Consider the following 15,991-nt stretch of genomic DNA (forward strand, 5'->3'; position numbering starts at 1 on the left):
TCCTAAACGCTGCTGCCAGAATCACTCTACTCTTTCCTAGATCTCTCTCAGCATCTCCCCTCCTGAAATCCCTCTCCTGGCTTCCGATCAAATCCCGCATCTCACACTCAATTCTCCTCCTCACTTTTAAAGCTTTACACACTTCTGCCCCTCCTTACATCTCAGCCCTAATTTCTCGCTATGCACCATCCAGACTCTTGCGTTCTTCTCAAGGATGTCTTCTCTCCACCCCCTTTTGCTTCCCATACAGGGCTGCTATAGACGTACAGCCTCACACTGTCTGTATGGGACTCCCACTGCTTCCCATACAGGGCTGTTACAGGCATACCCCGGTTTAAGGACACTCACTTTAAGTACACTCACGAGTAAGGACATAATCGCCCAATAGACAAACGGCATCTCACGCATGCGCCTGTCAGCACGTCCTGAACAGCAATACTGGCTCCCTACCTGTACCGAAGCTGCGCTCAAGCGGGGAGACTATAGAGCCTGTTATACATGCGTTATTTACATCAGTTCTGCACGTATTGTATTGTATTGTATGTCTTTATTTATATAGCGCCATTAATGTACATAGCGCTTCACAGTAGTAATACATGTGGTAATCAAATAAATAACAGATAATATAAATAACAGGTCATGGGGATAAGTGCTTTAGACATAAAAGTAACAATAAGGAAGAGGAGTCCCTGCCCCGAGGAGCTTACAATCTAATTTATATATGTATATGACGATTGCAGTACAGTACATGCATCGATAAGTGGGGAAAAGGTAGTGCTTCACTTTAAGAACATTTTCACTTTACATACATGCTCCGGTCCCATTGCGTACGTTAATGCGGGGTATGCCTGTATAGAAGTACAGCCTCACACTGTCAGTATGGGACTCCCACTGCTTCCCATACAGGGCTGCTATATAAGTACAGCCTCACACTGTCAGTATGGGACTCCCACTGCTTCCCATACGGGGCTGTTATAGAAGTACAGCCTCACACTGTCAGTATGGGACTCCCACTGCTTCCTATACGGGGCTGCTATAGAAGTACAGCCTCACACTGTCAGTATGGGACTCCCACTGCTTCCCATACGGGGCTGCTATATAAGTACAGCCTCACACTGTCAGTATGGGACTCCCACTGCTTCCCATACGGGGCTGTTATATAAGTACAGCCTCACACTGTCAGTATGGGACTCCCACTGCTTCCCATACGGGGCTGTTATAGAAGTACAGCCTCACACTGTCAGTATGGGACTCCCACTGCTTCCCATACGGGGCTGTTATAGAAGTACAGCCTCACACTGTCAGTATGGGACCCCCACTGCTTCCCATACGGGGCTGCTATAGAAGTACAGCCTCACACTGTCAGTATGGGACCCCCACTGCTTCCCATACGGGGCTGTTATAGAAGTACAGCCTCACACTGTCAGTATGGGACTCCCACTGCTTCCCATACAGGGCTGCTATAGAAGTACAGCCTCACACTGTCTGTATGGGACTCCCACTGCTTCCCATACGGGGCTGCTATAGAAGTACAGCCTCACACTGTCTGTATGGGACTCCCACTGCTTCCCATACGGGGCTGTTATATAAGTACAGCCTCACACTGTCAGTATGGGACTCCCACTGCTTCCCATACAGGGCTGTTATATAAGTACAGCCTCACACTGTCAGTATGGGACTCCCACTGCTTCCCATACAGGGCTGGTATATAAGTACAGCCTCACACTGTCTGTATGGGACTCCCACTGCTTCCCATACAGGGCTGTTATATAAGTACAGCCTCACACTGTCTGTATGGGACTCCCACTGCTTCCCATACAGGGCTGCTATATAAGTACAGCCTCACACTGTCAGTATGGGACTCCCACTGCTTCCCATACAGGGCTGCTATAGAAGTACAGCCTCACACTGTCAGTATGGGACTCCCACTGCTTCCCATACGGGGCTGCTATAGAAGTACAGCCTCACACTGTCAGTATGGGACTCCCACTGCTTCCCATACAGGGCTGCTATATAAGTACAGCCTCACACTGTCAGTATGGGACTCCCACTGCTTCCCATACGGGGCTGCTATAGAAGTACAGCCTCACACTGTCTGTATGGGACTCCCACTGCTTCCCATACGGGGCTGTTATATAAGTACAGCCTCACACTGTCAGTATGGGACTCCCACTGCTTCCCATACGGGGCTGCTATAGAAGTACAGCCACACACTGTCAGTATGGGACTCCCACTGCTTCCCATACGGGGCTGCTATAGAAGTACAGCCTCACACTGTCTGTATGGGACTCCCACTGCTTCCCATACAGGGCTGTTATAGAAGTACAGCCTCACACTGTCAGTATGGGACTCCCACTGCTTCCCATACGGGGCTGCTATAGAAGTACAGCCTCACACTGTCAGTATGGGACTCCCACTGCTTCCCATACGGGGCTGCTATATAAGTACAGCCTCACACTGTCAGTATGGGACTCCCACTGCTTCCCATACAGGGCTGTTATAGAAGTACAGCCTCACACTGTCAGTATGGGACTCCCACTGCTTCCCATACAGGGCTGCTATAGAAGTACAGCCTCACACTGTCAGTATGGGACTCCCACTGCTTCCCATACGAGGCTGCTATAGAAGTACAGCCTCACACTGTCAGTATGGGACTCCCACTGCTTCCCATACGAGGCTGCTATAGAAGTACAGCCTCACACTGTCAGTATGGGACTCCCACTGCTTCCCATACGGGGCTGTCATAGAAGTACAGCCTCACACTGTCTGTATGGGACTCCCACTGCTTCCCATACGGGGCTGTCATATAAGTACAGCCTCACACTGTCTGTATGGGACTCCCACTGCTTCCCATACGGGGCTGTTATATAAGTACAGCCTCACACTGTCTGTATGTGACTCCCACTGCTTCCCATACGGGGCTGCTATAGAAGTACAGCCTCACACTGTCAGTATGGGACTCCCACTGCTTCCCATACGGGGCTGTTATAGAAGTACAGCCTCACACTGTCAGTATGTGACTCCCACTGCTTCCCATACGGGGCTGCTATAGAAGTACAGCCTCACACTGTCAGTATGTGACTCCCACTGCTTCCCATACGGGGCTGTTATAGAAGTACAGCCTCACACTGTCAGTATGTGACTCCCACTGCTTCCCATACGGGGCTGCTATAGAAGTACAGCCTCACACTGTCAGTATGGGACTCCCACTGCTTCCCATACGGGGCTGTTATAGAAGTACAGCCTCACACTGTCAGTATGGGACTCCCACTGCTTCCCATACAGGGCTGCTATAGAAGTACAGCCTCACACTGTCAGTATGGGACTCCCACTGCTTCCCATACGAGGCTGCTATAGAAGTACAGCCTCACACTGTCAGTATGGGACTCCCACTGCTTCCCATACGAGGCTGCTATAGAAGTACAGCCTCACACTGTCAGTATGGGACTCCCACTGCTTCCCATACGAGGCTGCTATAGAAGTACAGCCTCACACTGTCAGTATGGGACTCCCACTGCTTCCCATACGGGGCTGTCATAGAAGTACAGCCTCACACTGTCTGTATGGGACTCCCACTGCTTCCCATACGGGGCTGTCATATAAGTACAGCCTCACACTGTCTGTATGGGACTCCCACTGCTTCCCATACGGGGCTGTTATATAAGTACAGCCTCACACTGTCTGTATGTGACTCCCACTGCTTCCCATACGGGGCTGCTATAGAAGTACAGCCTCACACTGTCTGTATGGGACTCCCACTGCTTCCCATACGGGGCTGTTATATAAGTACAGCCTCACACTGTCAGTATGGGACTCCCACTGCTTCCCATACAGGGCTGTTATATAAGTACAGCCTCACACTGTCAGTATGGGACTCCCACTGCTTCCCATACAAGGCTGGTATATAAGTACAGCCTCACACTGTCTGTATGGGACTCCCACTGCTTCCCATACAGGGCTGTTATATAAGTACAGCCTCACACTGTCTGTATGGGACTCCCACTGCTTCCCATACAGGGCTGCTATATAAGTACAGCCTCACACTGTCAGTATGGGACTCCCACTGCTTCCCATACGGGGCTGCTATAGAAGTACAGCCTCACACTGTCAGTATGGGACTCCCACTGCTTCCCATACGGGGCTGTTATAGAAGTACAGCCTCACGCTGTCAGTATGGGACTCCCACTGCTTCCCATACAGGGCTGCTATAGAAGTACAGCCTCACACTGTCAGTATGGGACTCCCACTGCTTCCCATACGAGGCTGCTATAGAAGTACAGCCTCACACTGTCAGTATGGGACTCCCACTGCTTCCCATACGGGGCTGCTATAGAAGTACAGCCTCACACTGTCAGTATGGGACTCCCACTGCTTCCCATACGGGGCTGTCATAGAAGTACAGCCTCACACTGTCTGTATGGGACTCCCACTGCTTCCCATACGGGGCTGTCATATAAGTACAGCCTCACACTGTCTGTATGGGACTCCCACTGCTTCCCATACGGGGCTGTCATATAAGTACAGCCTCACACTGTCTGTATGTGACTCCCACTGCTTCCCATACGGGGCTGCTATAGAAGTACAGCCTCACACTGTCAGTATGGGACTCCCACTGCTTCCCATACGGGGCTGTTATAGAAGTACAGCCTCACACTGTCAGTATGTGACTCCCACTGCTTCCCATACGGGGCTGCTATAGAAGTACAGCCTCACACTGTCAGTATGTGACTCCCACTGCTTCCCATACAGGGCTGTTATAGAAGTACAGCCTCACACTGTCAGTATGTGACTCCCACTGCTTCCCATACGGGGCTGCTATAGAAGTACAGCCTCACACTGTCAGTATGTGACTCCCACTGCTTCCCATACAGGGCTGTTATAGAAGTACAGCCTCACACTGTCAGTATGTGACTCCCACTGCTTCCCATACAGGGCTGTTATATAAGTACAGCCTCACACTGTCTGTATGGGACTCCCACTGCTTCCCATACGGGGCTGGTATATAAGTACAGCCTCACACTGTCTGTATGGGACTCCCACTGCTTCCCATACAGGGCTGGTATATAAGTACAGCCTCACACTGTCTGTATGGGACTCCCACTGCTTCCCATACGGGGCTGCTATAGAAGTACAGCCTCACACTGTCAGTATGGGACTCCCACTGCTTCCCATACGGGGCTGTTATATAAGTACAGCCTCACACTGTCAGTATGGGACTCCCACTGCTTCCCATACGGGGCTGTTATATAAGTACAGCAGCTAAGAGCAGGAGACGGGCATTAACCACTCGGCTGTTTCACCCTTAAATCGTTCTTAGGACACTCATGTCAGCACAGAAAGGAGTTTGCGCACAGAAAGGAGTTTGCGCACAGAAAGGAGTTTGCGCACAGAAAGGTGTTTGCGCACAGAAAGGTATTTTGCGGCAGTGTATTTGCTGGTAGCAGTGAGTTATTGGGAGTGCTTGGTGGGAATAGTTAAGGGAGGAGTCACTTGGTGCAAAGTTATGACAGGACGCACCTCAATCCTGTTTCTCTGCGTCAGTTTAATACGCCATGAAACGGGGGGCGGGGGGGTGCCAGCGTGCAGCTTGTCATGTTCAGCGCTAACACCGGAGGAATGAATGTCCCACCCTGTGTCAGGGCGCAAATCCCTGAGTCATGCAAACCCAAATCACAGCCCTGGGGTCCCACAGAACAAGGATACAGATCCTATACCCAGAATAAACTGCCCTGCTAGCAATTCCTAATCATGAAATGTTAGACTGTCACTGTCACACTCAGCTCTGTCGCTGCCACACTCAGCTCTGTCGCTGCCACACTCAGCTCTGTCGCTGTCACACTCAGCTCTGTCGCTGTCACACTCAGCTCTGTCGCTGCCACACTCAGCTCTGTCGCTGCCACACTCAGCTCTGTCGCTGTCACACTCAGCTCTGTCGCTGTCACACTCAGCTCTGTCGCTGTCACACTCAGCTCTGTCACTGCCACACTCAGCTCTGTCACTGGCACACTCAGCTCTGTCACTGGCACACTCAGCTCTGTCGCTGTCACACTCAGCTCTGTCGCTGCCACTCTCAGCTCTGTCGCTGCCACTCTCAGCTCTGTCACTGCCACTCTCAGCTCTGTCACTGCCACTCTCAGCTCTGTCACTGTCACACTCAGCTCTGTCACTGTCACACTCAGCTCTGTCACTGCCACTCTCAGCTCTGTCGCTGTCACACTCAGCTCTGTCGCTGTCACACTCAGCTCTGTCGCTGCCACACTCAGCTCTGTCACTCACACTCTGCTCTGTCACTGGCACACTCAGCTCTGTCACTGCCACTCTCAGCTGTCACTGTCACACTCAGCTTTGTCACTGTCACACTCAGCTCTGTCACTGCCACACTCAGCTCTGTCACTGGCACACTCAGCTCTGTCACTGCCACACTCAGCTGTCACTGGCACACTCAGCTCTGTCACTGACACACTCAGCTCTTTCATTGTCACACTCAGCTCTGTCACTGTCACACTCAGCTCTGTCACTGCCACACTCAGCTCTGTCACTGGCACTCTCAGCTCTGTCACTGCTATACATTACAGTATGTTCCTGACAAAGACACATTGATTCTATGCATTGTTAGATGGGTGTGTCTGTTTTTATTCTGCAGCCTGGTTACTGAGCTACAGTATACAGTATACAGTATACATCCTTTCCTTTGTATGTTGTATCAAAACATGCACAACTCACATTTATTTATTTGTTTCTTTATCAAATATTTTACCAGGAAGTAATAATACACTGAGAGTTACCACTCGTTTTCAAGTATGTTCAGACACAGTACAACTCTCTCTCTCACACACACACACACACACACACACACACACACACACACACACACACACACACACACACACACACACACACACACACACACACACACACACACACACACAGTCACACACACACACAGTCACACACACACACACACACACACCTCAGATTGTACATGCCTAGTTGTATAGCTGCACACAATATGCATGTGTGTGTTTCATGCACGTTGCTGTATATCCCATGCATGCTGTCATTGTTTCTCACTGTGCAGTATAGCCACATCTGCATTACAAGTGTACAACATGCAGCCTGCTGGGGCTGCTACCAAGATAGGAAGACATGAGGGCATCACACAGGGTCCACTCCAGACTCCTCCTGCGTGGGCTTCCCGGCGTGGATCTGCTTACCTTTCCTTTCTGTACTTGCAGGCTGGAGCAGGCAGAGCAGCTGGGGCTGTGGTCCTCTCCTGGCTGGGCTTCCCTGCTTGTGCACAGGGGGGGATGTCTCACAGTTGCCCTGAATGACACCCCTTGATCTCTCCTCTCTCTCTGAGATTGAGAAAGCCTTAATTGGTAAAGTAGCATAGTGCAGAAGGGGGGGGCTGGGGCAGGCCTGAGTTTGGGGACCCGCCTCCTGAGCTTTGGGATGAGGGGCTGGGGCAGGCCTGAGTTTGGGGACCCGCCTCCCTGAGCTTTGGGATGAGGGGCTGGGGCAGGCCTGAATTTGGGGACCCGCCTCCTGAGCTTTGGGATGAGGTCAGACTTCATTTTCTCAGAAGCCTGAATTTCTGCACAGCCTCCAGGCAAAGAAAGGGATGCCTGCTCCCAGGAATGTAACCCTGTGCTGGGAGGGGGGGGGGGGGGGGGGCCTGGCCACAGCCCCAGCACCGCATGTTCTAAACCCCAATGCATGATATGCTGCAATGTACAGCACAACAGAGTATCACTTACAACGACCAAGTTTACGCGAGCCAGTGATGTATTGGAGAGAGTGGGGGCTTCTCTAAAAACGTGACGTGATGCTTTCTTTAAAATAAAACTTGTAATGCTTTCAGCGTTATTCCTAACCGCGCCGGTTCTGCAAACCATTCTACGCACACCCTAACACCCCCAAACATTAAAGGGTCTCGCGCTGCGGCGAGACCATACTCAGTCCTCAGTCGTGCGCCAGCTTTAGCCACTTTACCTTTTGTTTCAACACTGCCCCTTGTTCCCTAGAGTGTCAGCTCTCAGGGCTACGCCACGTTTCCTTCTGTATCCGTTTGCCTCGTCCGTCCTTCCTTGCTTCTTCTTTATAGAACCCAAATATTATTACTGGACCACCCCTAACCTGCCTGTTCCTATTGCTATCCTGAAAACCTGACCTGTTGGTGGCCCTTGAGGACTGGAGCTACCCACCCCTGCCCTAGAGCTCCCCTGTTGGGTATTAGAAGGAGGCTATACCATATCAATATGGCAGACCTGACAAGGGTCAGTGCTAGTTTAAGTTGTTTTTGACATTTGGTTCCGCCTGACTTGAAACCTCTGCTCCTTTAACACTTTCACTGCCGCTGAGGCGACAGCAACACATTGCGAGGAAGCGAAGGGGTTAAACCCGACAGCAAATAAACCCCAGGCCAAATATAACCAAATAAAAACACAGCCCAAGAAAAGAAAGGAAACACTGGGTGTAATAAACAGAACCGGGGAGACATGCAAGCCTGGGCTGGCCTCTGAAGTGGGAGGCCCGCACCTGGAGTCATGTCACTTGTCCCAAGTATATCAAATTAGATTGTAAGCTCTGCGGAGTTCGGGGGGGGGGGGGTACAGAGTTAGCTGTGTTTTGTTATCACCGGGACTTTCCATGAATGATACAGGGACAAGAATTCAGCAGCAAAACGTTGTGGTCAAAGTGATTGGACAACCCTGTCCAATGTCCTGTAACTAGCCGGTTCTATAATGCGGGGTCTGGGCGCCCGGAGCAGGTCACGCTGTGTTATTAGTTATAAGGGTGTTACTTTCCCAGCCACTGAAGGAGCAGCGCTGATGGACGGGTTACATTGCACACACAGTACAGAGGCAGCAATCAGCCTCTTAACACGCTTGGTAGTTTTTGCTTCATGGAATAGGGCAGGGCTCTCAACACCAGTCCTCAAGGGCCATCAACAGGTCAGGTTTTCAGGATATCTCAGCTTCAGCACAGGGGGTGCAGTGGAAGACTGAGCCCCTGATTCAGCCACCTGTGCTGAAGCAGGGATATCCTGAAAATCTGACCTGTTGGAGGCCCTGAGGACTGTTTTGAGAACCCCTGCCTTATGATGTGTTAAAGGGTCTTTTTATTGCTACGTTCGAATATCCGTATTATTGCTGAAGAACACATGGTAAGTTCTGATCAATTTTTATTTATGTATTATAAAATGTTTTACCAGGAAATAATACATTGAGAGTTCCCTCTTGTTTACAAGTATGTCCTGCACTATAGTTCTTTATAGAATTAATGTGTACAGAGCTTTCCAAACCTCAAAAGTCTCTCCTTCATCTATCAGGTCACCTTGAAAAGCTTTTCATATATCTGAGCTAAGAGCCCAATAATAAAATGCCATGCTGCTTTATTAAAGGCGTGTAGGTAACAGAGCAGGCAACGCGCCAGCGATCTGGGCTGAAGTGCAATCTCTAACCTGTCTCCGTTATGTAAAGTACTGAACATACTTCCAAAAAACAAACCCCACTTAAGGTTTCCCAACAAACTATGTACTGAGAATAAAAAGGAGAGAGATATGTATGCACACCCACACACACACACACACACACGTGTGTATTTATATACATATATTGTGTTATTATTGTTGCCCAGATAAGTGGAACTGCGCCTTTAAATGTTCTGTTTGTTACAGCTGGCTGCAGATCTCACTATATTTGGACATGATGCTGGGAGAGAGCTCCGTACACAAAGCGCACAGAGATGTGTCCTTTGTGATGAGGAGGCGAAACGCGTAAAGGGCAGAGCAGGGATGGACGCGCACAGTGGAACTGGAGCATAATTAACCCTCGCTGTCACAGTGCGACTTACACGAATAATTCAGATTTGTTTGCTAATGTACAAAAGGTTCAGGCTGGGATTTTTGCCTCTGTTTTGCAGCCAAATGGTTATTTATTAAACAGCAACAAGTTTCCGGCAGATAGCGCCCCAATTGGCACTATCACGGTCCATTGAATAACCCATTAATTAGATTGTAAGCTCTTTGGAGCAGGGACTCATTTTTCCTATGTTACTTTTATGTCTGAAGCACTTCTCCCCATTATGTGTTATTTGTATTACTTGTTATTTATATGATTGTCACGTGTATTACTGCTGTGACGCGCTGTGTACATTAATGGCGCTATATAGCTAAAGACATTGGGTCCTATGCACTAAGCAGCGATAAGCCACTTATCGCCGCCTAATCGCCAAAAAAGCCTACAGCGCTTCAGTGAGCAACGATAAGTCGGCGACAAGAGACCTTTTCGGCAATTTTTTTTATCGCCAGCATTTCAAACTCGTGCAATTCTAGTAGCCTCGATTAGTAATCAGAATGCTGTTCTGTAGACTGCAGTTATAAGTGGCTATATGTCCAGGCTAGTGTATGGACCATATTACTGAGTAACCGGCACTGATACTGTACAGCAGCTCTCCACTTAAAAACATCCATACGTTAGAGATAGCCGTTAGATAGCCATTAGATAGCCGTTAGAGAGCCGTTAGATAGCCATTAGATAGCCGTTAGATAGCCATTAGCTAGCCGGCCCTGCTTGCTGCCATGAGAACATTTCATCACTTGTGTTCTCTGCAGAGTTTCCTCCCCCAAATCCCATGTTCTGGCTGCACCAACACTTCTAAAGGTAAGATAAATATTGAATGTATGTTATTTTATTTTTATATGTTTTTTTAATTGTATTTCTTTTTTTTAATGTTTTGCATTGCCCATTGACTGCTAATGTATTAATCTTTGCCCCTTTAGGGTACAGATTAATACAGTGATAGCCAATGCATTTTTTGGCTTATTAATTAATTGATTTGTTGGCTACCGGTTACAATTATTTGTTTTGTTGGTTAGTGCTTTTATTTATTCAATTGGTTGGCTAGTGCTTGTATTTATTTCATGTGTTTGCTAGTGTTTTTATTTATTGAATTGGTGTGTTTATGTCCTTGTGTATATGTTTTATTATTGTGTCTTTTAGGTCTTCAGGCATTTTTATTAGGGTGACCATTGACTGCTATAGTGGCGTATCATGCCCATATTATATGGGTATGATGTACCACTATGCCAATCAATGGGTACAGAAGGAAAAACAAAAGGAAAAACCAGGGGAGCGAAGATACCTAAAAGAAAATATGTGAAACTACCATAGTGCAGTTAACGTTTAACAAAACACAGTAATGGCAGAGCTCTCAATATAGCATATAAGGCACGCTAGATGATAAAAATAAATGTCCATCCATAGATATCCAAATAGCAATCAGGAGCAAAAAATAGGAGGTAATGATAAGATCCAGAAGAGAAACACAGAGCCAAAAATTAAAATACCAAAAGCATTTATCCAACACTGGTAAAAATTGGAGGCTTACAAGATTCCATATGGTTTACAGCATGGGTGTAGGGATAAAGATGTTAACCGAGTCGCGTTCTCGGCACACCGCCGCTGTGTCCACTGGTCTCCGTCCTGCACCTCTGCTTAGAGCAGGTTGGGTATAGTGGTCCCGGGGTGGGTGGTTAGGCCTCCCGGGTGGGTAGCGGGGGACGGTGGGTTAACCCCTTAATTACTATAGCGGTTATTACCCGCTGAAGTGATTAAGGGGTTAGGGGCCATTAGATTGTATTTTTTATGTATTCTTGCTGGCATCAGAGGACATGGACCTGCAGTAAGCTGATGAGGATGCCCTTCATGAAGGCAGGGGTACGTAGAAAAGTTTATTTACTTTATTTATGCCCTCTGGCTGTTTTATTTAATAATGGGCAAATGAGCTATTATCCATGTCTGGATAATAGTTATTTTGCCCATTACTGTACTGTATGTGTGGGGGAATTGTTACCGCAGGCCAGCGGACACCCACGGGGACTACCCGAGGACCCCCGGACACCCACGGGGACCCCAGACACCCGAGGGAACCACCGGGAGGCCCACGGAGACCCCCGCCGGCCTCAGGTATCAATCCTGTGTATCAAGAAATAAATTATGATTTTATGTGGGAGCACAGGGGTGTAGGTGGGTTGTGTATTGGTGGTTAGTACATATTGTAATGTTTATTGGGGGCAGAGGGGGTGAGTGAAGGGCCAAGTACTCCCTTCACTCATGTCTCTCTGCCCTCAATAAACCTGCTATTGTGCCTTAACCCCTTCATTGCCTTAGCAGCTATCCGCTATGGTAATGAAGCTGCTTTAATGTAATTGTTATTAATAGTGCGCGGGAGCAGGGAGTCTCCTGAGATGAATCGCATTGATTTCAGCCTCGGGGACCCACTGCTTCCTGAGTTACAGGCCAAGATATGGGGTACCAATATCTCCTTCATTATTTGAAAATGGCGGCGATACCGGAACCCGATGCCCCATACCAGGGCCTGTAACTCGGGAAGCAGGGGGTCCCTGAGGCAGAAATCAAAGCGGCTCAGTTCAGGAGACACCCTGCTCCCGCATAATATTAATAAAAATTACATTGATGCAGACGGGCTGCGAGGATTGGGACGGACGCGCTGAGGGGATTGGGACGGACGCGGTGAGAGGATTGGGACGGACGCGGCGAGAGGATTGAGACGGACGCAGTGAGAGGATTGGGACGGACGCGCTGAGAGGATTGGGACGGACGCGGTGAGAGGATTGGGACGGACGCGCTGCGAGGATTGGGACGGACGCGCTGCGAGGATTGGGACGGACACAGTGAGAGGATTGGGACGGACGCGCTGAGAGGATTGGGACGGACACGGTGAGGGGATTGGGACGGACGCGGTGAGAGGATTGGGACGGACGTGGTGAGAGGATTGGGACGGACGTGCTGAGAGGATTGGGACAGACGCGGTGAGAGGATTGGGACGGACGCGGTGAGAGGATTGGGACGGACGCGCTGAGAGGATTGGGACGGACGCGGTGAGAGGATTGGGACGGACGCGGTGAGAGGATTGGGACGGATGCGGTGAGAGGATTGGGACGGATGCGGTGAGAGAATTGGGACGGACGCGGTGAGAGGATTGGGACGGACGCGGTGAGAGGATTGGGACGGACGCGGTGAGGAGATTGGGACGGACGCGGTGAGAGGATTGGGACGGACGCAGTGAGGGGATTGGGATGGACGCGGTGAGAGGATTGGGACGGACGCGGTGAGGAGATTGGGATGGACGCGGTGAGAGGATTGGGACGGACGCGGTGAGAGGATTGGGACGGACGCGCTGAGAGGATTGGGACGGACGCGGTGAGGGGATTGGGACGGACGCGGTGAGAGGATTGGGACGGACGCAGTGAGAGGATTGGGACGGACGCGCAGAGAGGATTGGGACGGACGCGCTGTGAGGATTGAGACGGACGCGGTGAGAGGATTGGGACGGACGCGGTGAGAGGATTGGGACGGACGCGCAGAGAGGATTGGGACGGACGCGCTGTGAGGATTGAGACGGACGCGGTGAGAGGATTGAGACGGACGCGGTGAGAGGATTGGGACGGACGCGGTGAGAGGATTGGGACGGACGCGGTGAGAGGATTGGAATGGACGCGGTGAGGGGATTGGGACGGACGCGCTGAGGGGATTGGGACGGACGCGCTGAGAGGATTGGGACGGACGCGCTGAGAGGATTGGGACGGACGCGGTGAGAGGATTGGGACGGACGCGGTGAGAGGATTGGGACGGACGCGCAGAGAGGATTGGGACGGACGCGCTGAGAGGATTGGGACGGACGCGGTGAGAGGATTGGGACGGACGCGGTGAGAGGATTGGGACGGACGCGGTGAGAGGATTGGGACGGACGCGGTGAGAGGATTGGAACGGACGCGGTGAGAGGATTGGGACGGACGCGGTGAGAGGATTGGGACGGATGCGGTGAGAGGATTGGGACGGACGCGGTGAGAGGATTGGGACGGACGCGGTGAGAGGATTGGGACGGACGTGCTGAGAGGATTGGGACGGACGCGGTGAGAGGATTGGGACGGACGCGGTGAGAGGATTGGGACGGACGCGGTGAGAGGATTGGGACGGACGCAGTGAGAGGATTGGGACGGACGCGCTGAGAGGATTGGGACGGACGCGGTGAGAGGATTGGGACGGACGCGCTGAGAGGATTGGGACGGACACGGTGAGAGGATTGGGACGGACGTGCTGAGAGGATTGGAACGGACGCGGTGAGAGGATTGGAACGGACGCGCTGAGAGGATTGGGACGGACGCGGTGACAGGATTGGGACGGACGCGGTGAGAGGATTGGGACGGACGCGGTGACAGGATTGGGATGGACGCGGTGAGAGGATTGGGATGGATGCGGTGAGAGGATTGGGACAGACGCGGTGAGAGGATTGGGACGGACGCGGTGAGAGGATTGGGACGGACGCGGTGAGAGGATTGGGACGGACGCGGCGAGAGGATTGGGACGGACGCGGCGAGAGGATTGGGACGGACGCGGTGAGAGGATTGGGACGGACGCGGTGAGAGGATTGGGACGGACGCGGTGAGAGGATTGGGACGGACGCGCTGAGAGGATTGGGACGGACGCGGTGAGAGGATTGGGACGGACGCGGTGAGAGGATTGGGACGGACGCGGTGAGAGGATTGGGATGGATGCGGTGAGAGGATTGGGACGGACGCGATGAGAGGATTGGGACAGACGCGGTGAGAGGATTGGGACGGACGCGGTGAGAGGATTGGGATGGATGTGCTGAGAGGATTGGGACGGACGCGGTGAGAGGATTGGGATGGACGTGCTGAGAGGATTGGGACGGACGCGGTGAGAGGATTGGCACCACGCCGGCCTCCCATTGGTTGAAGCGTGGAACCTGTATCTTATTAATCGTTTTGTGCGAATCTTGTGAGATTCGCTTCTACGCAGCTTCGTGTAAAGCGTACGAAAGAACGCAAAAGCTGCTGATATTTCGCTAGAAATTTTGGAGCCAATAATTCTAGGGAAATGGTCCAAATAGGTTTTTTTTTTAAATCACTATTTCCCGTTCTGTACTTTTGTTAATTCTTTTGCAATATAGGGAGGTGGGTACTAAAAATAAAAAAGGGAGGGCTGGAAACATAAACATAGCATTATGCATGCACAGAGAGCCCTGAGGGCGGGCAGCCTGACCCGGGAGGGCAGCCTGACCCGGGAGGGCAGCCTGACCCGGGAGCTGCCAGGCCGGCCCCTCACCAGCGGGTAGTTGTCTCTCCCCTCCCCCCACTGCTTATGGCGATGTGATGCTCAGGATGAAAGGGATAGGGGTTGGGGGTGAGAGAGTTAACGTTTAGGTGTGGTCATTAAGAGGATGACCACTCAGTTATATAGATGGAGGAAGTGGTTTGGAGGCAGTCACGCCTGGAGAACAGAAATCTCCCACCCTCCCTTGTGAAATGTGTATGCCATCGGGGGATGTAATATAAAAAGGAAAGGTTATGACAGGGGGATGTTATGTACAGAACTGTCACACTGATGTTTGGGGCATGTTGGATTATTTATATGTAGAACTATCACAGCTGTGGCACATTCATTTGGAGGATATAAGGCTGCCAGAGTGGGTGTTACGATAGTTTGATGCCTGTGCAAGGCCGTTGGTGAGAGGGAACTGTATCCGCTGTTGGGTTGGTACAGGAACTGAGTAATTTGGAAGGAGCTAGGCGCTGGGTGGTACCTGGCTGGAGATGGGGCCACAGCTGGGTCTTTTAAAGTTGGGTTACGTGGGAATTAAACTGTTGTATCATGATAGTTAATAAAGCTGTGGCCATTTATTATTTATTTATGTATAAAATGTGTTACCAGGAAGTAATACATTGAGAGTTACCTCTCGTTCTCACGTATGTCCCGGGCACAGAGTTAAGACAAATAATACATGGTTACAAATACAGTTACATAAGTGAGCCGGGTAACTATCTGTCTGCGGTTATTCCCTATTAAGGGGTAAGACTGTGTTCGGGATGAGAAAAAAGGGTGACGGGAGGCTCAAGGCTACAGGGTCAAGTTACATCTCCCTCTAAATACATAACAACTGTGTG

The 15,991-nt window shown here is 50.7% G+C and overlaps 1 protein-coding gene across 5 annotated transcripts in view; it reads right to left on the reverse strand.

The window, feature by feature from the left end:
- FLNA (filamin A) overlaps positions 1 to 7,373 on the reverse strand; it is a 107,287-nt gene extending 99,914 nt beyond the window's left edge. For all 5 annotated transcript variants that reach the window (XM_075578314.1, XM_075578313.1, XM_075578311.1 and 2 more), the window contains exon 1: positions 7,215 to 7,373. The gene's annotated coding sequence lies outside the window, so the exon portion shown is untranslated. The remainder of the gene's footprint in view (positions 1 to 7,214) is intronic.
- Positions 7,374 to 15,991: the final 8,618 nt, after the last annotated feature.

Source organism: Ascaphus truei, chromosome 21 (assembly GCF_040206685.1).
Source record: "Ascaphus truei isolate aAscTru1 chromosome 21, aAscTru1.hap1, whole genome shotgun sequence".
In the NCBI taxonomy this organism is placed as follows: Eukaryota; Metazoa; Chordata; class Amphibia; order Anura; family Ascaphidae; genus Ascaphus; species Ascaphus truei.